Source organism: Globicephala melas, chromosome 14, assembly GCF_963455315.2.
Source record: "Globicephala melas chromosome 14, mGloMel1.2, whole genome shotgun sequence".
In the NCBI taxonomy this organism is placed as follows: Eukaryota; Metazoa; Chordata; class Mammalia; order Artiodactyla; family Delphinidae; genus Globicephala; species Globicephala melas.
In genome coordinates this window covers 44,617,396-44,643,674 of record NC_083327.1, presented here as the reverse complement: position 1 = coordinate 44,643,674, position 26,279 = coordinate 44,617,396, and the positions used below count along the sequence as shown (strand labels likewise).

At 35.5% G+C, this 26,279-nt stretch overlaps 1 long non-coding RNA gene across 1 annotated transcript in view; it reads right to left on the bottom strand.

The window, feature by feature from the left end:
* Nucleotides 1-11,896, bottom strand: part of LOC132593363 (uncharacterized) — a 44,996-nt gene extending 33,100 nt beyond the window's left edge. The window contains exons 1-2 of the long non-coding RNA XR_009558749.1: nt 11,822-11,896; nt 11,464-11,501 (exon numbers count right to left, since the gene is read on the bottom strand). This is a non-coding gene — a long non-coding RNA (uncharacterized lncRNA). The remainder of the gene's footprint in view (nt 1-11,463; nt 11,502-11,821) is intronic.
* Nucleotides 11,897-26,279: the final 14,383 nt, after the last annotated feature.

Genomic DNA, 26,279 nt, shown 5'->3' with positions numbered 1-26,279 from the left:
GTCTCAATCCTAGTTTGAATGAGTTGACTATTTAAGGGCAATTGAAGTAACTTGAAAGTAGGTTAGTTATTAGATAATATTAAGGCACATTTTAAATTTGTTAAGTGTGATAATGATATTAGATTATTTAAGAAAATTATCTGTGTTTTTGAGAAACATACAGAATGTTTCTGACTGAGTTTGACATGGTATATGCATTTTGCTTTGAAATACTCCAGTAAAACAATTTTGAAAATATTTTTTAAAATATGAGTAGAGGATAGATAAAGAATAGAAAAATACACCTTTCATCTAGCTTAAAAAAACTATCAACATTTAGCTATACTTGCTTTAGCTATTACCCACTTTATTTCTATAAAATAATATTGTGAAAAATTTAAAACATACCAAAAAAGTTACAGCTAATACCCTAATCATGCTTTTATGTATATTTTCCTAATAACTTTAATTGTTTTATAGGCATTCAATAAATGATATAGGTAATATTAAAGTCATTTCAAAGTACTTATTTAAAGATTATCTGTTAAATATATTAGCATAGATGAGCAAGGCAATTTCAGAAACATTTTCTATTAGGTATGCTTACTAGGCTGAGGAAACCAAGGAAAGGCCCTCAATCACCTTTTCATGAATCATTTAAAATGAGACCATCTGAAACATCTGAAATAAAATGTGGATGGGCAAAGCAGTGTGTTGTGAAGAGGGTATTATCTAGCACTAAATTTCCATGATTATTATGCTTGTAGAAGCTTAGAAAATTGTCCCGTGTTCTCACATCACTACATTGAAATGCTAGAAGGTTTGCCTCTCAGTGTGCAGACTCATAGAAACACAGTCTAGGACTTGGTAATGTCTTTTGAAAATGCACACCTTGCTGAGGCACCAAATGATTGGAGTGGTTCATTAATCACATTTGAGTTTTGCGACTTAGAAAAACACTCTGTTCCCTCTATTTTCCTTATCAAATCTATATCTTTGGGACTGTCAACATATTAAGTAGGTGAAATTTCATAATTCAATGTTTAAAGGCAGTGAAATGATGTTAATTATTGATTGGCTTGGGGCATTTTAGTTTGTAATTTAATAGTTTAACATCTTAACATCATTTAGGCAACCTATTTGGAGGGCTACTTTGTTCATACAATCATTACACCATCAACTTGCGAATCATATGGAGATATCCAGGATTGTTTTAAGAAAAGCTCACTTATAGCACAATACAGCAAGTGGCTTGGGGAAAAACGACAACCTATAGTACTTTCCATCCTTTACAAGAATACTAATTTTAGAAGGTGAGGTTTAGTAGTAGTAGAATATAATAGCTAACGTTTATTGAGCTCTTACTATTGGTCCCACCCTGTAGTAAGAAATTTACATATGGGATCTCATGTGCTATTCATGGAAATCCTATAAGCTAAGTACTGTTATCACCCTTTGCACTTCATATAGCACCTGGAACATCATTGGTGGTTAAAGTTTGTGACTAAATGAATGAATACATTGATGTGTGGGGAAAAATCATATTTAGAAAGTTTCTGGAAAATATTTTATCTTTTCTAAATAACTTCTTTTCTCTTATCAATTGACTGCATTAGAAGCATATGTTCCCAGGATAAGAATACAATGAAGTATGTTGCCCTTGTTCATTTTACGTTTCTAAATGTAAAATTACAATTAAGTTGAATGATAGATGATCTTCACTATTTTGGTAACTTGTGAAAAGTTACGTGGTAAAATAATCAGCCGTAGCTTTGTTTTTATAACTTTATTCTTAAAATTTTGGTATTCTGGTTGCATAGGGTGATGATAAGAAGATCTATTCTCCTGTGTTTGCTTACATATTCTCTTTTCCTTTCTCTGTGAACCTGGAGTTTTGGATTCAAATCCCTAATTATTCTGCAACTGATAAGCAGAAATCTCTGGGGTAGAAGCAATATAACTTTGATCTGAAATTGAATCTCCCTTGGAATTTTGTGATAAAATTGATCCGGCCTAAGTAAGTTAGGTGGATAACACCGCTCTACTATCTGCCTTTGAGGCCTCTACTCAGGTTTATCATTTCTGTCAACGTTATTCCAGCTTGTGCAACTGATTCGTTGTGTGGCAGATGAAGGGTTTAAATTCTTTTCCAAACACCGCTGAACAGCGTATTTATGTCACATTACTTTTTTTCTTGTTACAAAAGTATCTGCTCATTGTGAAAAATTAAAATTATAGAATGCTATATTACTAAAATGAAAATCACTAGTATACTTGTGTATATACTTCCTGCCTTTGAGTGTGTGTGATTGCATTTATATGTGATCACACCGTGCATATTTTTTTAAACATCTTTATTGGAGTATAATTGCTTTACAATGGCGTGTTAGTTTCTGCTTTATAACAAAGTGAATCAGTTATACATATACATATGTTCCCATATCTCTTCCCTCTTGCGTCTCCCTGCCTCCCACCCTCCCTATCCCACCCCTCTAAGTGGTCACAAAGCACCGAGCTGATCTCCCTGTGCTATGTGGCTGCTTCCCACTAGCTATCTGTTTTACCTTATTTACAAAAGGTAGTGTATATATGTCCATGCCACTCTCTCACTTTGTCACAGCTTACCCTTCCCCCTCCCATATCCTCAAGTCTGTTCTCTAGTAGGTGTGTCTTTATTCCCTTCTTGCCCCTAAGTTCTTCATGACCTTTTTTTTTTTTTCCTTAGATTCCATATATATGTGTTAGCATACGGTATTTGTTTTTCTCTTTCTGGCTTACTTCACTCTGTATGACAGACTCTAGGTCCATCCACCTCACTACAAATAACTGAATTTCATTTCTTTTTATGGCTGAGTAATATTCCATTGTATATATGTGCCACATCTTCTTTATCCATTCATCTGTTGATGGACACTTAGGTTGCTTCCATGACCTGGCTATTGTAAATAGAGCTGCAATGAACATTCTGGTACATGACTCTTTTTGAATTATGGTTTTCTCAGGGTATATGCCCAGTAGTGGGATTGCTGGGTCATATGGTAGTTCTATTTGTAGTTTTTTAAGGAACCTCCATACTGTTCTCCATAGTGGCTGTACCAATTCACATTCCCACCAGCAGTGCAAGAGTGTTCCCTTTTCTCCACACCCTCTCCAGCATTTATTGTTTCTAGATTTTTTGATGATGGCCATTCTGACTGGTGGGAGATGATATCTCATTGTAGTTTTGATTTGCATTTCTCTAATGATTAATGATGTTGAGCATCCTTTGATGTGTTTGTTGGCAGTCTGTATATCTTCTTTGGAGAAATGTCTATTTAGGTCTTCTGCCCATTTTTGGATTGGGTTGTTTGTTTTTTTGTTATTGACCTGCATGAGCTGCTTGTAAATTTTGGAGATTAATTCTTTGTCAGTTGCTTCATTTGCAAATATTTTCTCCCATTCTGAGGGTTGTCTTTTGGTCTTGTTCATGGTTTCTTTTGCTGTGCAAAAGATTTTAAGTTTCATTAGGTCCCATTTGTTTATTTTTATTTCCATTTCTCTAGGAGGTGGGTCACACCGTGCGTATTTTCAAGGCTTTCCATTTAACATCATGAATATTTTTGGTTGTCACTAGTATTATTCTCCAGCATGCTATTTAATGCTTGTGCTGTATTATGGGATTAAATCGTTTAGAATGTATAGTCCAATCTTACATTGTTGGTTACTTAAAGTTTTTTCACCATTTTACTCATTTAAATAACACTCTGATGAACATCCTTATATATAAATTTCCATGCCTAATATTTTTTTTTATTGGAAATAATTTTCTGGGTCAAAATATGAGAATGGCATTCCGGCTTTTGTAAAACCATCTTTTTTTTTTTTTCTTTCTTTTTTTTTTTTGCGGTACGCGGGCCTCTCACTGCTGCGGCCTCTCTGGTTGCGGAACACAAGCTCTGGACACGCAGGCTCAGCAGCCATGGCTCACTGGCCCAGCCGCTTCGCAGCATGTGGGATCATCCTGGACCGGGGCATGAACCCGCGTGCCCTGCATTGGCAGGCAGACTCTCAACCACTGCGCCACCAGGGAAGCCCTGTAAAACCATCTTTAAATATATTTTTTTTCCAATAGAGAATAAGTAATATTATACTTCTTTACAAACATTTTATATACATGGACAGCTTCAGACATTTGGACTCCTATTTAGGTTGGCTCCTCGAATTTCACCTTTTCTGAAAGAAATGTTTTGTTTTTGTCTTTCTTTTACAGTTTTAACTCCATTACTTGTAGAGTCATCCTCTCTGTAGCTAACCACCTCCATTTTCCAGGTTATCTTGTGACATGATGAAAATTGCCATTCTTCCATCGCTATTGTCTTCCTCCATTTACCTACCAGAACTTTTCTGTTAATAGACAGGATATCTAACACTATTCCAAGCAAAAACTCTTATTCAGATATTTCCTATAATAAACTTAAAATAAGACCTGAACTTACTAATGTAAACATTATTATTATATATTTCTTGCTTTGTAGTCAAAGCTACTTTTTTGTTGTTTTATATTTTTCTAGGAAAAAACAGGATGACACAGCAAGAATCTCTGGTTCTGTAATCTTCATAACAAATAATACTTTCAACAAAGCTGCTGTGGCATGACTCCCAAGGCTAGAACTTTACACACAGAGTCACAGACGGCAGCCTGGTCACTTGCTAAATCTTAGCACTTGTGAATGCTGCAAATGTATTTTAACTAATTTATATACACTAACTTGTTTAGGATAATTAGCTATTTGATCAACATGCTCTAGGTCAAGTTACCCCAGCAACAGATTTCACAAGTTGGTTCACAATGATTAAACAGATTTATCCAGTGTTTTGCTGAGGTCTTATTATGGTTTGGATACTAAATCAATAGATAATAACATTCCACAAGAGAAAGCACCAGGTCAGATGGGTTCACTGGTAAATTCTACCAAACATTTAAGGAAGGAATTATACCAGTTCTCTACAATCTCTTCCAGAAGATAGAAGCAAAAGGAATACTTCCTGATGCATTCATGAGGCCAGCATTACCCTAATACCAAAACCAGACAAAGACATTGTAGAAAATGAAAACTGCAGACTTATATCTCCCATGAATATATGCAATAACTCTCAAAATATTAGCAAATAGAATCTAACAAGGTATAGAAATAATTGTATACCATGGAAAAGTAGAATTTATCCCAGATATTCAAGGTTGGTTCAACATTTGGAAATCAATTGATCATAATCCATTGCACCAGCAAGGTAAAAAAGAAAAACCGCATAATCATATCAATAGATACAGAAAAGGCATTTGACAAAATACAACACCCATCCCTGATAAAAACTCTCAGCAAACTAAGAATAGATGGGAACTTCCTCAACTTGGTAACAAACATCTGCAAAAAACCTACATCTAACATCATACCTAATGGTGAGACACTAGAAGCTTTCCCACTAAGATCAGGATCCAGGCAAGGATGTTCCTCCTGTAGATTTTCAGCATCATTCTGGAAGTCCTAGCTAATGCAATAAGACATTACTATAAAGCCTCGCTCATCAAGGCAGTGTAGTATGGGCAAAGAATAGACAGATCAATGAAATAGAATAAAAAGCCCAGAAATAGACCTGCATAAATATAGTCAACTGATTTTCACAAAGGAGCAAAGGCAACACAATGGATAAAAAATGGTCTTTTCAACAAATGATGCTAGAATAATACTGGACGTCCATGTGTACGCATGCACACACACACACAAATGAATCTAGGTACAAAATTTACACTCTTTATTAATGTTAACTCCAATAGTTCATAGTACTAAATGGAAAGTACAAAATTATAAAATTACTAGAAGACAATTTAGGAGAAAATCTAGATGACATTGGGCACAAGGATGGCTTTTATTTTTTAATGTTTTTCTTTTCCATTATAGTTTATTACAAGTTATTGAATATAGTTCCCTATGCTATAAAGTATGACCTTGTTGCATATCTATTTTATATATTGTAGTTTGTATCTGCTAGTCCCAAGCTCCTAATTTTCCCTCCCTTCCCCTTTCCCCTTTGGTAACCGTAAGTTTGTTTTCTGTGTCTGAGTCTGTTTCTGTTTTGTAAATAAGTTCATTTATATCATTCTTTTAGGCTCCACATATAAGTGATATCATATGGTGATTGTCTTTCTCTGACTTAACTTCACGTAGTATGATAATCTCTAGGTCCATTCATATTGCTGCAAATGGCATTATTTCATTCCTTTTTATGGCTGAGTAAGATTCCATTGTATACATGTACCACATCTTCTTTATCCATTCATCTGTTGATGGACATTTAGGTTGCTTCCATGTCTTGGCTATTATAAATAGTGCTGTCATGAACATTGGGGTGCATGTAGGTGAGGCTTTTTGGATGCGATAACAAAGGCCATGATCCATGTAGGAAATAATTGGTAAGCTGGACTACATTAAAGCTAAAAACTTCTGCTCTGCAAAAGATACTGTACAGAGAATGAGAAGACAAGCCACAAGCTGAGAGAAGATATTTGCTAAACACATACCTGATAAAGGACTGCTTTCCAAAATATACAAATTACCCTTAAATCAATTATCAGAAAACAAAATTTTGATTAGAAAATGAGCAAAAGATCTAAGCAGACACTTCACCAGAGAAGATATATGGGTGTCAAATAAGCATATAAAAATATGTTCAACATTATATATCTTTAGGGAATTGCACATTAAAACGATGAAATACCACTACACAACTATCAGAGTGGCCAAAATCCAAAATGATACCAATACCAGTGAGGACGTGGAACAACAGGAACTCTCATTCATTGGTGGGGATGCAAAATGGTACAGTTACCTTGGAAAACAGTTTGGCAGTTTCTTACAAAGCTAAACATATACTCTATGATCCAGCAATTGTATTCCCTGGTATTTGCTCAGAGGAGTGGAAAACTTATGTTCACACAAAAACCTGCACATGGATGTTTGTAGAAGCCTTATTTGTAAAAATAAAAATTAGAAGCAGCAAAGGTATCCTTCAGTACGTGGATGGATGAATAAATTGTGGTACATCCAGACAATGGAATATTATTCAGTATTGAAAGTAAATGAACCATCAAGCCATGAAAAGACATGGAGAAACTTTAAATACAGAGTACTAAGTGAAAGAAGCCAATATTACAAGGCTACATACTGTATGATTCCAACCATATGACATTCTGGAAAAGGCCAAACTAAAGTGACAGTAAAAAGATGAGTGGGTACCAAGGGGTAGGGGGTTAGGTGGGATGCACAGGTAGAGCACAAAGGATTTTAAAGGCAGTGTAACTATACTGCATGGCACTATAATGGTGGGTACATGCTATTACACATTTTTCAAAACCATAAGGTGTAGAACACCAAGAGTGAACCCTACATAAACCTTCGACTTTGGGTAATTACGATGTGTCATTGTAACAAATGTGAGACTCTGGTGTAGGAAGCTGGTGAGGGAGGCAGTGAGTATGTAGGGGCAGAGGTGCCGGGGAACCTCTGTACCATCTGCTCCATTTTGCTGTGAAAGTGAAATTGTTATAAAAATAAAGTGTATTCATTTATTTATTTTTAAATCACTAGGCGGTAAGGGCAGGACTGCCTGTGTTCACCTCTAAAATTATGGAGCTCTTGTTCTTACTTGCTGTCACCTGCTTCATTGAATTCCAGGGCAGGGATGACATATGATGCAAATCCTGACCATAGTGCTTCTCCACTGGCGCAGCGTTTTCAGGGGTGGGGACAGCTGTACTCCCACTGCTTCCTCACACCACCGTTGGTCTTAGAGCAGTTATCACCAACAGTATTATGAAACCTGCCCCCGTCTTGAGAAAATAGACTTGCAATACACTTAGAGATTCTGTGGGGAAAAACTGAAAGTGAAAATATTCTTGTTTATGTCGGTACCGATCCACTGACCTTGTTTCAAGTTTGAACTAAAGGAATTCTGGATTGAAAACCATCTAATCTGTGTCTATATGTTCATATATCACACTTAAATCTATAGTTAACAGTGAAGTGTGCTTTACTGTAAAGATCCCCAGTATTCTGAGAGCCCGTAAGAGAGAGACTTAACCTACACTGTGGAGCTGAGGAAGTAAATCAAAGTCATCCCTGAAGAAGTGGCTCTGGTGGATTGTGATTAATTGATAGGAATTAAGTGAGAAAATGTGAGCCTGCTCTGCTACCCATCCTAACTTAACCAGGCTCTTTCCTCCTCCACTTTACCAAGAAATGAGATTCATTTTCTCTGGTACCAAGCTAAAGAGAATGAAATATTAGACTAATTACAGGCATAGTAAACCTACACAGTGATTGGAGACCTCCAGATCCCTCCTCTGGGTGTCTTCCGGAATGCTTATAGCCAGATTTCTATATCCCAATAGAAAAGGTGGAAGATTTCTCCCTGGAGAAACATTTTAGCTTCCAGATACCGATATTTACTGGGTACGTGAATGCGATAATTTGGTGCTCACCTAATTTCCCATGGTGAAGCCCAGCATCTAATGATTCCCATCACTACTTATAGAATGTCCAGTCATTTTTAGTCAAAAATCCAGAAATAACAAAATTAAAACCACTAGACTAATAAAATAGTATTTAGTAAGAGTTTTCAAACTCCAAACTGACAAGAAGCTCAGGGGCATGATGTTACAGGATGGCTTATAACATGAAAATGAGGAAGTTGTTTAACCTTTACAATGATTGACTATTACAATGAGGGTTCCCAGATGGCCGGGGATTGGTTAAAAGTGAATATCTTATACCAGTTTTATGAAAATGGTTCAAGTTTCCTTTATGATTATCAGAAGCATTCACAAGAAAAAAGTTAAGTTTTGCTGATGTTTATAAAACAAGCTTATGTAGCTTAAATGGTTTTATCTGCTCAGAGAATTTTCAAGTCTATTCTCCATTTTATATTTAATTTTAACAGAGCTTTAGTCTTTAATATGAATGGACAGCAAGGACAAGCAGATATTTGAGGAAATCCTCTAATATGAAATATAGGATTTAACCTCCCTCATAAGAAGAAAAAATAAAACCAGAAAAATATACCTCAGGGAACACAGAGAGAATAAAATATCAATAAATCTATAATCAATATTTTCAGAGAAACAAGACAAAAATTGATTTTACATGTATATAAGAATTATATGTCAAAATGAATAATTGGAAAAATTTTTAAAGCCCTTAGAATTAAAAACAACATAGAAATTAAAAATTCAGTACATTTTTGAATTGAAGAATTGGAATAAAAGGCAAAGAAATGGACAATAAGTTAAAAAAATATAAGACAATTAGAGGATCTGGCAGGCTTACATGCTACTAGTAAGAGTTCTAGAATAAATGGAAAAAAGAGAGAGGAGGAAAATATCAAAGAAATGTTAAAAGAAAATGCCCAGAAACCAATCGCATGGATTCTTAGGTTAAAACGGACAACTCAGTGCCAATGAATAAAACCCATTTTGAAATCTCAGATCATTGGAGACGTTGGAACATTGGAGGCTCTCAGATTTTCCAGAGGTAGATAACGGATGGTCTATAAAAAATCAAGTTACATGCCAGGGTCATGTTTCCATAATTACAGGAAAGCTGGAAGCTAAAAGATTACGGAGCAATGCTAACAGAATTCTGAAAATAATTTCCAACCCAGTCCTACACCTAGCCAAATTTCCACTCAAGAGTAAACAGAGAATAAAGGTGTTTGAAAGAGTGCAAGAATTTAAAACATTTACTTCCTATGTGTGCTTTCTTAGAAAGCTGGTGAGAAATGTTCCATCCTTATTAAGGTGTGAACCAGGCATGAGGAAGATGTGGTATGCACAAAACAGGGAATTCGGCATAAGGGAGATTTCAACACAAGACAGGATGATAGTGAAGGGAGTTCCAAGTAGAATAACTGTGTAGCTAACTGAGAGGATGGTTATTTGCAGATGTTTTCAAAAGGGTGTTTTCCCCAGAGTATGTGCATTTTGATGATTTGAAGAAATGAGAATTTTTACTTTGAATTATTGGTATAATCTTTAAGTCTTTGATAATTATATGATAGTTTGCATTATTTAACACCTATATTGTGCCTGGCACTATTTCAAACATTTGACATATATTTATTCACTTAAATTAATTAATTAATTAATTTACTAATCCTCTGACATAGATATTATTATTCTTTTACCCTGAGGACTTAGACTGCTGCTTAGTGGCAGAGCCAGGATTCAAACTCAGAAGTCCACCTCCTGATTTTGTGCTCCCAGCCACTCCCTATCTTCTTCTCATACAATCACTAGTGGTACTGAAAATTTTCCTATTACAAAAATGTAATCAAAAGGCTTTTTCTTTCTAATTTTATACTGCCTTATAGATTCGAGAGTTGAAATTGTGACTTTTTCTGCCTTATCTTTATAAAAATGTAAAAATTGAGTACTATTGTTGGGTTTTAGCAGAAATGTTATATATCAATATATTTTGCCATCAGTGTTTAAAAGAGAAGGAAATTAGTAAGTGCAACCAACTTCCAGGGGTGATTTTATAAGATAGCAGCATGTTTTACTGCTTTCTATCTAACATTACATTTCAATTTTAAGCATTTAACAGTCTCTCTTATAGATAAAACAGTGGTTAGAAGAAAGACATTCTATACTTTTCTGTTAGAATTCAAGGTAGATACTCCTTATATTGGAGTCCACAGAAGCTAGTATTACAATGGAGCTCTTTTGTTGTTTTTGTTTGTTTGTTTTTTGAAGTGTAGTTGATTTACAATATTATATTAGTTTCAGGTGTACAACTTGTGAGTCAACTTTTTTATACATTATACTCCATTTAACGTTATTACAAAATAATTGCTATATTTCCTATAATGGAGTTCTGGTATAATAAATGTCTTTATATGTAGTACAAGTTAGTTGAAAGAGCAATTTTTGTCTACTAATAAAGCCTAATTAAGAGCTTCCATCTGTCACTAACTATCTCTGTCAACTTACGAGCCAATATCACCTCTCTGATTTGTATTCGATGATTAACCAACACTTTTGTGCACATACGGAGTATAAATGGGGGTAATAATAAATGGGGGTACCCCCTCAAGTGTAGATTTATGGCTTTTATGAGGCTCAACACACATTGATGGATTATGAAGTATTTAACAAAGCACATGAGTAAGTGCATCCTTTTTTTTTTTTTTTCTGGGCCAAAAAGGCTGAGAAATGCTGTAGCAGACAGAAAACTAACAATGATTATTCTTGCCCTGGAGAAATTCACACTCTGATGAGGAAGACAAACAACACACTTGTAAAGCACTATAAAAATTGCTAAAATAAGGGTTAGTGCAAACTTCTATGGAGCACAGACACAAGAATCCCTGTTTCCCTAGTCTACTGATATTCCCAGTCTCCTAGACAGCTGTCACCACCTTCTCTCCTCAAATTTCCAACACCTGCTAACTCACCTTCTCTGTCAGCGGATCAGCTTGCTCGTTTGTGGACTCTGAAACAAAGATAATGCCAAGGCCACCGTCACCATATCAAGTCATCTACCAGAATGTACATCCACGTGCTTTGCCATACTGTCTACTTTCGTAAATGAACTATCCATGGTCATATGCAAAGTCTGTCCTCTCTGTGGGCACTAGATCATATCCCTTCTCAAATCAAAGAAGACATTATTCTAGTAGCTGTCCTCTCTCTTCTTCTACATCACCATTTCCCCGTTTACTAGGTCATTCTTGGAAGCATAAAAACATGCTGCTATTTCTCCACTCCTCCTTTTAGAAACGAAACCTTTTCTTGAAGCCACTCCATGCCTACCTTTCCTCTCGCTCTCTCTGATTCGTCTCCCCACATTGTGTCTTCAACAAGCTCCAAGCGAGCTGTAGTCCCCAACCACTTCACTGAAACTGCACTCAACACTAGCGACTTCTGCTTTGCTAAATCCAGTGGACAAGAATCAGTTCCCCTCTTGCTTGATTTGTGACCAGCCTTTGACACACATGTTCCTTCTCCTTAAAGAACCTTCTCTACTTGACTGTCAGGTTGTTTTTCACACATTCTCATTACTTTCTCCTGACTCCTCTTGGCCCATTTTTCCTCATCTCTCTTACATCTTAATTTTGGAGACTTCTCCCCACCCCCTGGGCTTAGTACTTGCTCCTCTTCAATCCTCTACCGAGATTCACACCCACACCTTTAGCATCTTGTCTCAACTCATGGTAATGTGTATGCTTTGTATGTCAGAACCGCCACATCTGTATCTCCACTCAGGACCTCTCACTTGACCTCTAGGACCAGAGGCAAATTATATTAAAGCAAATGGAGTTGAAGCTTTGGGTCCCTCACTTGCGCGAGTCCCTTTCAGGGCTCTGGGTTTTGATCATATGGGCTACCATTTTTGTAATATATACTGAAGACTGTATGTAATGGAAATTTGTTATGATGCTGAGTCTCCAGCTCTCACACTTCTCCTCCTGTCCTTACGCATTGGAACAGCCATGAGCATTTTGAGGATATAGGCAATGGGATGTTGGCTATAATGCAGAGTGCGAGTGATTTTTTTTGTATGTAGGGCACAGGCTTCTTGCAGTCCTGTAAATGGGGAGTATGTCTGTTTTTGGTTAGAGGTTTGGAAAAAATTAGGAGGAAGGAGGAGAAAAGTAGGCACCATGTAGTCACAAGAAATAAGCTGAAAAGAGAATTTCAGCGACATATTATGAAGAGATTCTTCTATCAGTTTAGAACAAATGGAAAAGCAATAGACTAGAAATGTTTCAGAAAATTTAGTAGTTTGCTGCACACTGGGCTTTGTATCAGTGCTGTATGAATAGAGGGGCCTTTGTATTTCTGACATGCAATCATCCTTCCATGACAGTTGGATACATAAAATTTGAGAGAGTTCAAAAGAACACATAAAAGTTGAGAGGATTCAAAAGTCTTATATTTTACATATAAATGATCAGTAGATAATGAGAAGATACAATATGTTCAACATATTCATTGGTGTATTTATGAATTCAATCAATCATTAACAACTATTAATTGAGTATATACTATATTCAAAGCAGTATGCATATATGAAGCAGTCTCCACACATTTCTCTCAGGAAGTCTCCTAAAGGAGTTTACAAAACATTTAGGGTAATAAAATATAGACATGTAAGAAGTACAAGGTAATATATGAGAATAGTTGAATCACAGGTTTAGGCACAAATGTAGCAATAAAGCAAAGATCTTGTAAGGTAAAGTGAGTGGAAGTGCTTAGGTTGCAATAAAGAGTTGAGAAGAGAGAGCACTGGAAGATTGTATTGACCATTCATATGGGGAAAGATTACAGAGGGTCTTGGAAGAGAGGTTAAAGGGATTTTAATTTTTTCTTGAAGAAATAAATCTTCCTTAGTAGTTCTGTGAAAAGATACAATATTTTTTCATTAAAATTTTTTTCAGAAGTTAGATAGCCAGGAAAATTATCTACTTACAATAAGTTTCCTGCTTCTGGGAGCAGTTTACTTTAAATACCAGAAGTGTTAAAAATATTAGTATAGGGGCTTCCCTGGTGGCGCAGTGGTTGGGAGTCCGCCTGCCGATGCAGGGGACTCGGGTTCGTGCCCCGGTCCGGGAGAATCCCACGTGCCGCGGAGCGGCTGGGCCCGTGAGCCATGGCCGCTGAGCCCGTGCGTCCGGAGCCTGTACTCCGCAACGGGAGAGGCCACAGCAGTGAGAGGCCCGCGTACCGCAAAAAAAAAAAAAAAAAAAAAAAAAAAGTATAGCTATAGTTTAGTATATACTGTATACTTAGTATAGCTATACTAATATAGTATAGCTATAGTTTAAAGAATAAATAAAAGTGATAATTAAAAGCCACATGCTGTGAAGAGAGTTTTTTCCTTTATTTTCAGTAAGAAAACAAAAAATATATAGGAATGTTCCCAAGATGATAAGTCTTCTGTTGGGAAGGGGTGGTGGGCTGCCTTGCAGAAGTTGAGTGCAGAAGTGCAGGAGATGAGTTGTTATCAACTTTTTTTCACTAAACTTTGACTGTTACTCATCCCTCTGTCCTGGCCCTGGGTGAAGAATTAAAGATCAGATATAATCCCCAGAGTCTCTATTAATAGGGGTCAGAAATCATTCAAATAAAAATTCAAACACTGATATTGTATTTGTGTCTTGTAGAAGATTATTTTGTCCGAGGGTGTCAGGTTGAGACCAGAGGCAGGGATAGCAATAGAGTTTTGACATAATTCATGGGAAAAACAGTAAGAATGTAAGATAAAGAGATAATTGCTTGAATAAAAACATTCAACCTTAAAATCATAATGTATGCAAGGATATCCTGCGTGAATTATAAATAATTTGGTCAAAGTTGAACACGTTTAGCAGAGCTGAAATTTGAACCCAACAGTTTGCTTCCAGAGCATGTACTGTTAACCATTGAACTGTCTCTAAACATAAAATGAATTGAAAGGTTTATTCTTTTTTAATGAAGGTATTGTTACAGAAAAATAAACTGAATTTTATGATTACAAATTTGAACTGAAAAAGCCTAGTGAAGTAGCACAATTATTGCCTTAAGAGCCTAAGAGACATTTGTCTGAATTCTGACTCTACTACTTGATATCTCAGCAAATTTGTTCAAACTGTTTAATTTTCTAATTTCTCTGATTCTCAGTTGTATCATCTGTAAAACTGGAAAAAATATCTATTATGTAGAGATTAAATACATGTATGTGTAAAATAAATAATAGCCCATAGTACACATTTATATGGTAGGTGAAGCTGCCATTGATTCACAGTTCTAAGCCTGGGTAGCATGGTAAATTATATTGTAGAATATACAAAATGAGGAAAGAAAATGTATTTGTGTTCAGACTTTCATATAGATAATAAATTATTTATTTTGCTTAATTGTGAACAAACACCTATGTATAAGAAAGAGAAAAAAAAATAAATTTTTTAAAAGAGAGAAATTAGAGTAGAATCCAAATAATCATTGCAAAGGACACTCCACTCCCTCTTTTACTGTTAAAAAGTAGGGGCCTGGGCAGGATGGGAGGTATTAAAAAATCGAGAGTTTGTTGACACTGGGAGGGGTAAAAATAATTAATCTTATAAAGTAAAAACAAGAAATAGCCTTCTTTGTGAAATAGATGAGATCCTATTTCTTCACTCTGAACTCCGTTGAGGCCAGCATATCTCCCATTCTACAGATTATCTGTTAGGCTGAATGACATGTCAAACCGTGTAATCAGTTTTCATGCATTTACATTTACTATACCAATAGGAGTAAATGCTCTGTGGATGACTAAAAAAGACGGATAGGGATAAAAGGAGACGTTAATGGACATGCTAATAGTAAAATATTTATTTTATGAGGGAAGATAAGAGGGAGAATAAAGAATACTACTCCTGGAGCAATTCCCTTGAAAAAGAGGAAATGATTTTTTTTTTTTTAATTGCGAAGAAAGATCATGCTGTGAGATAGGAAAGCAGAAAAGAAATGTCCTCTTGTCAAGGCCAGTAACATAAGTGAGAATCCTTGTTGGGGAAGGAATATTCCAAAGTGGAAAGGACAGGAATTGAATATAGACTTCCCTAAAGGTATCTTATTTTTTAAATTTGACTTTGAAAATCTGGAAATATTTTACATAATTAGGAAAGAATATCAAAGCAAAATTAGACAAAGAGAGCAACACCTAAAAAATTGTAACAGGGCTTCCCTGGTGGCGCAGTGGTTGAGGATCCGCTTGCCGATGTAGGGGACACGGGTTCGTGCCCTGGTCCAGGAAGATCCCATATGCCGCGGAGCGGCTGGGCCCGTGAGCCATGGCCGCTGAGCCTGCGCGTCTGGAGCCTGTGCTCCGCAACGGGAGAGGCCACAACAGTGAGAGGCATGCATACCGCAAAAAAAAAAAAAAAAAAAAAAAAATTGTAACAAAATGAAGCAAGTAAATCTAACTCTGTAGAACATTAGTGGCTTAAATATACAGAGAAACTTTAAATAAAATTTTAAAATAAGGAATTGTATATCCACCATGAGATTTATATCCTAAGATCAAACAAACTGCAAAATAATCCTTAAACTGATTGTGTAATCATGTTGTTATTAATATTATAACATTGGCACGTTGATTCTGAAAGTATGTGCACATGTGCAAATACACACACAGGTAAGAAATCATCTTAATGTCTTTAGCGTATTAGTTTCTTATTGCTGTTGCATCAAATCACCACAAATTTAGAGGCTTAAAAACCACACAAATTTATTATAGTTCTGGAGGTCAGAATTCTAAAGTAAGTTCACAAGGCTGCTTCCTTCTGGAGGTTCTAGGGAAGAATGTCTTTCCTTGCCTTTTCTAGTTCTAGAGGCCACCTACATTCTTGGGCTCATGGCCACATGCTCCATGTTCAAAGCCAACAAACAGCACAGCAATTCCCAAAGTACCTTTCTGTTCCTCCGCTTCCAGTATCACTTGCCTCCTCTCCGTGGAAGACTCTCTTGCCTCTTTCTTATAAGGATCCTTGTGATTATTATGGGCTTGCCTGGATAATTTTTCCATCTCAAAATCCTTAATTTAGTCACATCTGCAAAGTCCCTTTTGCTATGCAGGGTAATGTGCTCACAGGGAGTAGATCTTGTTGGGGCCCATTATTGAGTCTACCACAACTAGGGACTAAGAATTTTAGTATTACATATATTTAAATGAATAAATAAAGCTAGGTTTATTGAGCTTGCTACATGAAAAGAAATGCACTCCAGAGGTATGAGATATCTTAGAATGGGAGAATTTATGGAAGGATACATAAAGGGCTTGGGGGCCTAAGGAATTGTTGATAAATTGTAAACTAAGCAGGTTGCTGGTACATTCAGATTATGTGAAGTTACCATGAGATCAGTTTATCTATGATCTTAGTCTTGGAGCTATGGCTGAATGAGTTAATACTACAACTATTTGAGTTTAGCTATTCTGTGACATACTTCATGGTTGGGTTTCTTAAACATATCTCTCTTATTAGACATAGTACGGTCCACTTTGCACATGTGGTTTCTGTTTTAAATATCAGTACCCTTCCTCCAGGGTGGAAGCCTAAGAAATGAACAAATCATTATCTTCTGAGGATGTAATCAATCCGAATTTATACCACTGTTTGATGGATTGTGATCATTTGTTGGATTTTTAATGCAAGGTAAAAGACAGTGGAGGAACATCTTTAAAACAACCTGTCAACCTAGAATTCTAAACACAGTGAAAATACCTTTCAAAAATGAAAGCAAAATAAAGATATTTAAAGACATATAAAAGATAAAAGAATTAATCACACCAGACCAGCACTACAAGAAATGTAAAAGGAAATCTTTCAGGAAAAATAAAAATGACAACAGATGGAAATTTGAATCTATGCAAAGAAATGTTATACAAATATATAAAGTATATAAGTAGGATTAAAACAACTCCTTATTTTATAAATAAGATTTTAAAAGATAATTGGCACTTATGATTTCTGGTCATTCAAGAAACATAGAAGTTGTCACTCCATCCTAACAACAAGTTGAACAAACTAAAAAATCCACAAGATTTTTAGATCCATCAGAGAAGTGAGGTCATAGGGCAAACCTCTGATGCCAAAGGTGGACAGACAGACAGGCAGATACAGATAATCACACCTTATTGGAGCAGAAACCCATCTCTGTGGGAACCACTACTGGGCTGGGAAAACCTGAACTACAATCAATGAATTGCTGGAGTCTCAGTGTAGTCAAGCCTGAGAGATAACATCTCCAGGGAAGTCCCAGTCTTTGGGGATGTCTCTACACTTTTGTGAGTTTAACTTCCACTTTACATCCCATGGACTTTAAAAGGATAAAAAGGGAATACTCTATACAGATTTGATAACCTAGATGAACTGGACCAGTTCCTTGAAAGACATAATCTGCCAAAACTCAAATGAGAATAAATAGACAACCCAGATAGGCATATATCTATTAAAGACATTAAATCAATAGTAAAAACTTTCTTTAAACAAACAAAGAATAAAACAAGGTTCACTGGTGAATTTTACCAAACATTTAAGAAAGAAAGTATATCGATTCTCTACAATCTCTTTCAGAAAACAGAAGTAGAAGGATTACTTCCTAACTCATTCTCCGAGGCTGTCTATCATTATCCTAATCCCAAACCACACAAAAATGTTATAAGAAATGAAAACTACAGATTCATATGTATCTTGAACATATACACAGGAATCCTCAAGAAAATATTAGCAGATAGACTCCAACAATGTATAAAAATAATTATATTCTACAAAGAAGTGGGATTTATCCCAGATATGCAAGGCTGGCTCAACATTTGAAAATCAATTAATGTATCATGTCAATAGACTACAGAAGAAAAATCACACGATAATATCAATAGATACAGAAAATACACTTGACAAAATAGAATACCATCCATGACAGAAACTCTCAGTAAACTAGGAATAGAGGGGAACTTCCTCAATTTGATAATGAACATTGACAAAAAAATCTACAATTAACATCGTACTTAAAGAATTGAAACTGGCAGTTCTTCTGTTAAGATGGGGAACAAGGCAAAGATGTCCCCTCTCACCACTGCTTTTCATTATCATACTGGAAGTCCTAGCTAATGCAATAAGACACCAAAAGGGAAAAAAAAGGATATACAGAATGTGAAGGAAGAAGTAAAATTGTGTTTGTTGGCAGAAGACAAGATCATCTATGAGAAAATCTGAAAGACACACACACAACCTTCCTGGACCTAATAAGCAATTATAGCAAAGTTGCAGGATGCAAGGTTAATATGTAAAAGTCAATCACTTACCTCTATGCTAGTAATAAACAAGTGGAATTTGAAATTAAAAACACAGTATCGTTTACATTAGCACCCCAAAACATGAAATACTTAGATATAAATCTAACAAAATATGTACAAGATCTATGAAAAAAAGTACAAAATTTGTAAATAAAGAGCAAGGATCAAGCATTTATCCCACCTTTTCAGTATAAATATACCTCAGGATAACCATAAGTTGATAACGATTCTTTCTGTATGTAAAAATTGCAGCTAATATAGAAAGAATAACAAAATTAAATGTCACTATTATACCACTTTTAATGAAAAATGGTAAAACGAGCATAATTCTCCCTCACTCTTTCTTTCCCTCTTAAGCAAGTTTGAATTGGGTTTCTGTTACTTGTGATGTGTTAGGCAGTATGGTGGGTGATATACTAATACATTTTTAGGAAGCACAATGGATTGCTGACAACATTTATTTTACAACACAAGTCTCTGTAATAGGAGAACTCAGCCAGACATACAGCAACCTGGCTTAGGCTCAGAAAGACATTTTTGATAGATTGTCATTACCCCATTCAATACACTGTTAAGAACACTATGAAAATAATAGGTAAAAGTTAATTTATGTCCTCTATTGTTGTAACAAAGAGAAAATAGAAAAAAATATTAGACTGGAACGAAGTCTAACCTTCCACACAGAACAGTAACATTTTATCCTGTATTTTGTGCGATGGTTACCCAAATGTCATTTGAATTCTTTGATCATAGGACATTCACTACTTTTTAAGGTGGTTTTCTCATAAAATTTCACTCTGATTCTATCATTCCTTAAATGATACGGTTTCCAGATATTTTATCCTTCTGTTTACTTATTTCTATTTCCTATTTACTATAGTATGGTTCTCAGAACAGAAAAATAATATTACAAGTATAATATCAGTGAGATTACTGCTGCCTTCACTGACTCCAGTGAGTAAATATTTTGCTTCCATTTGTGTTTTCAAGCATCCTACATAGAGTTTTCCAGGCTTGGTGTCTGGTCACAGATATTCAGGATCTGGGTAGACATGGGAAACAAGGGCATGCAGTATTATTAAACCAGAAATGCAGAGCCACTAAACGTGATAAAAAAAAAAAAAAAACAGATTTGGGTATGGATATTATGAGCAAACGAGTTGTTCAAGAATGGAAGTCTTGGACAAGTTGTACAACTTGAAATTTCCTTTATAGCCAGCACTGTTTTTATTGGATGACATGCCAATAAAGTCACATTTAACCATGGTATGTTTTACATGCCGTTTAGCCTCAGACTTTGAAGGTTAATTTATTCAAATTATCAATTAATGGTCTCATTAGTTTTTCTCTTAGTAACTGTTTAGTACTTAGTTTATTTTTTCTCTTAGTAACTGTGTTTAGGTTAGGTTTCTTCTCTCTTAGACATATGAAGTTAATTCTATCAAACCATACCTGGAGCTTTATGTGTACCCATTATGACCTCCATAATTTGGCAATAGAAATCTTTTCCATTCATACCCAACTAATGTACTATGTATCACTCCAGGTTTTATGTTATTTATAATACTGATAAACATATATTCCATGTTTTTATATACAATGATAATTAATGTTAGGGACAGGTAGGAACAAGAACTGTGTCCTGTGAGAAAACACAGAAACATCACTTAAGTTTTCATGGATCCATTAATTAACCCTTTTGAAATGATTATTTCAAAGATTTGATATCTATGTAACAGGATTACCGTTCTGCAACATTTTTCCACCTTGACCACAAGAATATCATGATAGGCTTTGTAAAACTCTTGGAGAAAATGAACACACTCCATCTTCAGGATTCCTTTGACTTACTAATGTTAGGAAATGAGTTTAGTTTTATATCATTTATTCTCAATGGTCCATTGCTATCTTCTAATAATTCAATACAGTAAACATTTTCAGTCATTTAAAAACAATCCATTTAAAACTTCCTAGGGATGGATACGTTTACTTGTTTATATTTTCTAGACATAATTCTTTATGTAGTTGTGTATGTTTGTTTTTAAAAATGAGGATATTTTCTAATCTCCAAAAATTCTTTCACCCCCAGTTCTCAAATATTATCTACCGTGATCCGCTATTGCATATACCTTTCAAGAATTTCCTTACATATCATTTTCTTGAGCTTAGACAATTATTTTAATCAGCTACACGCCCTTATGGTCATGATACTCTTTTAGGATATTATCATATTCTTAATGATTTTTCTTGTATTCTCATTTGAGATAATTTTTTAATGGGCAGATATCAAAATCAAAGCTGAGTTATGTAGCTGTCAGTAGAGCATGCAAGTTGTAAAAATGTAGGAAAGACAAGGTACTCAAAAGCCAAAGATAAGAATGAGGATGCCATTACTGAGACCCTAGGTCTTATGCTAATAGCACAGAATAGCAACAAGAATAGTCATATAGAATTTTCAAATGACTGTTGATTTTACCCAAATGTGATCATATTACATGTCCTTCAGTGAAAATCATATCATGGTAATCCCTGTGTTACTATGTTAATATATGAAAAAGGCTGCTTAAGGTTCTATGTTATGATTATAACGTTGTTTATTTAAACACACTGTTAAAGACAGACTTCCATTTTGTTATGTTTTCATACACATAATAATAAATGGTCCAACAAAGATTTTCATATCCTTGCATACTAGTCCTTTGATTTCCATGAGACTGACTCTCAGGAGCAAAGTTGCTGTATCGAATAGTATGCATACTGTTCATTTAAATAGCTATTGACAAATTGCTTCTCTTATATTTGCAACAATTTATTTCCACCAGCAAGTGTGAGCAGAGTATTGTCTCTAGGTAACCACCAGCCATAGTTGTTTCATTCTTTTAATACTATACAATCAAATTTTCAATAATCTCATTATGAATTTAAAATTTACTTCCCCCTAAGTACTAGTGAGATAAAAACCTTTTCATATATTTATTGGCTATTTGGACTTAATCTGTGAATTTCGTATTTGAATATTTGGCTATTTTTTATTGGATTGATTACCTTTATTGAATATGTTAAATTTTTCAAATGTCTGGTAAATATTTTCATCAAATTATAATTTATCTTTGACTAGGTTTTTGGTATACTTTACCTTATGCTTCAATTATTTACAATTAAGGGAATCAAGTTGCTTTTATTTTATTTATTTACTTTAGTTTCTGAGTTTCCAACCTTGATTAAGAAGTGCTGACCAACCACTGGATTATACATTTATTCTCCTTACTCTTCTTCAAGACTTTATTATTTTACACTTTTATATGAAAAACTTTTGTAAGGCTAAAATTTCTTTTTGTTTATGGTGTGAAGAAAATGTCCAAAGATATATCCTGCTTCATGGTTATCAACTTGTGCCAGCATTTTTTTTGAATTGCTTTTGAATTGAAGTCATAAAATTTTCATATGTTAAACTCCCAGATATCCTGGGCTTTATTTCTGGACTCTATATTTGCTTATATATTTGTCTGTTCCTATGATACTTCCAGAAATTTTTTAGTTGTTCTAGTTATTCTATAATAGTAAGTGTTAGGGTAAGTCAATGCCCCTTTCCCAAAATAGTTGCCTTGTTTATTATCAGATAATTATTATGCTTTCCTAAGCTTAAAATAATTTTACAATTTTAAAAATCCAGTTGGGATTTTATTTGAAATTATAACAAATTTGCATATTAATTTGGAGGATAAAAACATTTTTATATTATTTCTTTTAATTTAAGAAAATAAAATATTTTTCCATTTGTAGAGATGTCATTTTACATCCTTCATTAAGTTTTCTTCCTTTGCACTCTATAATTTTCTTGTTAAATTTATTCTTGAGCATCTCATAACTTTCATGGTTATAAGGAATTAAATATTTTATTATCTATTTTTAGTGTGTTATTATTGGTAGTTTTTTTAAACCTACCTTTTAAATAATTCTAATAATTTTAACAGGCTCTTGAATTTTCTCTTTTACTTTTCAAAAAAACTATATTTCCACATTTGCAATATTTTCATTGATTGTTTAAATTTCTTTTTGAAGTCCACATAATGTTAAGTGCATTACTTTGACTGAATGAGAGGTGAATACATATTTTGGGAAAGTTGGCTCATGAGATAACTCGGTAGGATCAATTCTGAGTTTTGAGCACCACTTTCTTTCTTCTGTCTTCCTCAACCTGGGGAAGTCTCCCACAGCTCATCTCTACCAGTTCTTGAGTATATTCTGAACCTTAGCAGCATGCTATAACCCTAACTTCACAGGTGGGTGGGTTTGAAAATTAACGTAAAGACTTCACAGTGAATCCAGTCCAAGTGCCTGGACTTCTGCCTTGTGTCCTCTTTCCCTGTTTCTGCTGGATGGGCAAATCTTACCCGGCTGCTGCAACCTAATCCATGCTGTGGGTCCATCCTGCTTCCCAGCAACTATATGCCCAATATCCAACTCCAAATAAAAAAAGAACATGTCAGTCATCCTTGCTTGGCCCTATGCATCATCACTACCAATATTCCCCTACATATAGTCATGGTATAAGTTGAACCTGAATTTGCCAGATTCCACTGGATATAGTAAATTGAAATACTGTCATCCAATCTTCCATTCTCTGAAAACTAACTTTCCCCTAACCCCCATCTTACTCATTTTCCCCTTTCCTGCTAGGTCACTACTGAACCACTGAGTATCTTGTGGTGAATCCATGTTTGGTGTGAGTAGATTTTGGAATTCACAGAGAAAATATATGAGATAATAATAAAAATTAAAATCAAATGATTACTAAACTCACTGAATGCTTACTACATGTCAGATTTTTTTGAAATATTTTACATGTATTAATTCATTTAATTCTCACAACAACCACATGAAATATCCTCATTTTACAAATGAGGAAATTAACTGACGTGTGGAATTGATTTCTCCTTTTAAAACTAGGCTTCTCTGATTTGTCTTACCTTATCCATTTGAAGATAGCAAAGTGTTTCCAAAATCAGCATAGTATGTGAATATACTTTCTGCTTATTCCAGTAAATCATGGATTACTCTACACTCTTAATTTTTCTTAGCACTTTTTAACATCTTATTTAATATGTGGCCATTTTCTGATATTCTTAATATCTTATAATATTCCTTGCATTTATTTTTTTCTAATTATGGTATTTCTCTTTTTGTATGGCTTATTTCCTTTTATAACTCAAACTCATCTGTAACATGATTGTTCATTCACATTGCTTTTCTAAATTTTATTTTCCTTCTTTCCTCACGATGAATTACATAATAAAAATTTTAGAGCTTTCTACCATGTTGAGCGATGTTTCCTTTTTAGAGACACTTGTTACAGGATTATTTCTACACTTTGAAATCTAATTTGAGGTAAACGTTTGACAATATCCAGAACTATGTCCTGCATTTCATTCTGGAAGCTTTTGTATATCCCAGGTATATCAAGATATATCCCAGGTATATCAAGATTTCAGTAAGAGTGACTCGCTGTGGGTTATTTTTTGTTCATTGTACAGAGCTTTCAGTGAGTCTATTCAATCAGGAAACTTCTTTCCTTCAGGCTAGGGAAAATTTCCTTTCTCAGTAATACTGTCATCACCTCAGTCTCTTTTGCTCTCTCGTTTTGAAATTCCTATTAGTCAAATGTTTGTTATCCTGAATAAATAATCTTCTATTTTTTTTTCTTTCTCTTGCCTTTAGTATATGTCTTGGGAGTTGAGAATCTCTGGTTTATGTCTCCTTTGAGATATACACTGGGAGAGAAGTCACTTGTCTACTTAGTGTCTGGGAGGTAACCTGAGGGTTTAAATGATTCTTACACAGGTATTCCTTTATGAGTCCTATTTTCAATCACTGTAGTTCACCTCACATTCATAGATTTACTGTATATTTGGGAAGGTTCTACAGGGTAAATCATCTGACAGCACATTTGATTCTTCCTCTAGGAAAACTGAAGTTTGACTTCCCTTTTTTTCTGATGAGTCTATCACAATAATTTAATCTGTTTTTATCAAATATCGTGATTTGGATTTACAAAGGTTTCCTCATTTTATTGAAGATAGAGTTCGTGCTTTTGTTTCTTATTTTCCTTGAAATTTTGGAGTGATTTTGAAATCCAGATTGTCAAAATTATTAGAGCTGCACCACTTTCAGTTGACCATTTTTATTCCACCCTTGCCTTCAGGGCTTGGCACCTGCTCTTCTTTCATCACGGAAGACTCACCTTACAGCGCCCTTTACTTCTCTCGCACAGCAGTAATAACACTTGGTGGCTATTTGATAAATGCTTGTCTTACACAGGCTTGAGGACCCCAGGAGAATAAAACCATGCTGTGCTTGCTGTTGTCTTCACTAGCATAGTGCCACTCAATTAATATGTGTTGAAAGCATAAATGTACCTTTTTGTGACTCTATCCTTTATCCTCACATGGACCCTTAGAAGTGGAGGGGAGTGAGGTTGATGACTCTGGGCAGGCTTTCTGTCATGTCTGGGATTCACACTCCAGAAAGACAGCATAAGAGCCAATTAGCCATGTCATCTCTGCATATGGCTGTCACCATATGCCTCACAGAAAGTCACCAGACACAGATACACCATCATTTCTTCCTGGAATTGTAGCAGTGTGCATATGTCTGTTATTGCTCATGGATTTTATTATTGCTTATTGCTATTTTGTAGAATGCCCTGACTGGCTAGGAGAAAATCTTCATATGTATTATATACCTTGGAAATGCTGCCTATTCTTTTTGATTTATCCACTCTTCCATTATCCTCTTTGATCTGTCAACTTCTTTTTTTTTTTTTTTTTTTTTGTGGTACGCGGGCCTCTCACTGTTGCGGCCTCTCCCGTTGCGGAGCACAGGCTCCGGACGCGCAGGCTCAGCGGCCATGGCTCACGGGCCCAGCTGCTCCGCGGCACGTGGGATCTTCCCGGACCGGGGCACGAACCCGTGTCCCCTGCATCGGCAGGCGGACTCTCAACCACTGCGCCACCAGGGGAGCTCTTGTCAACTTCTTAATGACTTTTTTTTTAACTCTTCCTTCCCTCCTTAGAAACTCTTTATCCTTACCCACCTTCCTGGAGTATTTCCTCCACTTGGTGTAAGAATTTTTCATCGTCTTCAATAAATCATAGGATAGAGATTTTTTTTTTTTTTTTTTTTTTTTGCGGTACGCGGGCCTCTCACCGCTGCGGCCTCTCCCGCTGTGGAGCACAGGCTCCGGACACGCAGGCTCAGCGGCCACGGCTCATGGGCCCAGCCGCTCCGCGGCATGTGGGCTCTTCCCGGACCGGGGCACGAACCCGTGTCCCCTGCATCGGCAGGAGGACTCCCAACCACCGCGCCACCAGGGAAGCCCGAGATGTTTTATAAATGCTTTTTACTAGTGAAGAGGTCAGCCTCCATCTATAACATTTGGAATAGGAAATA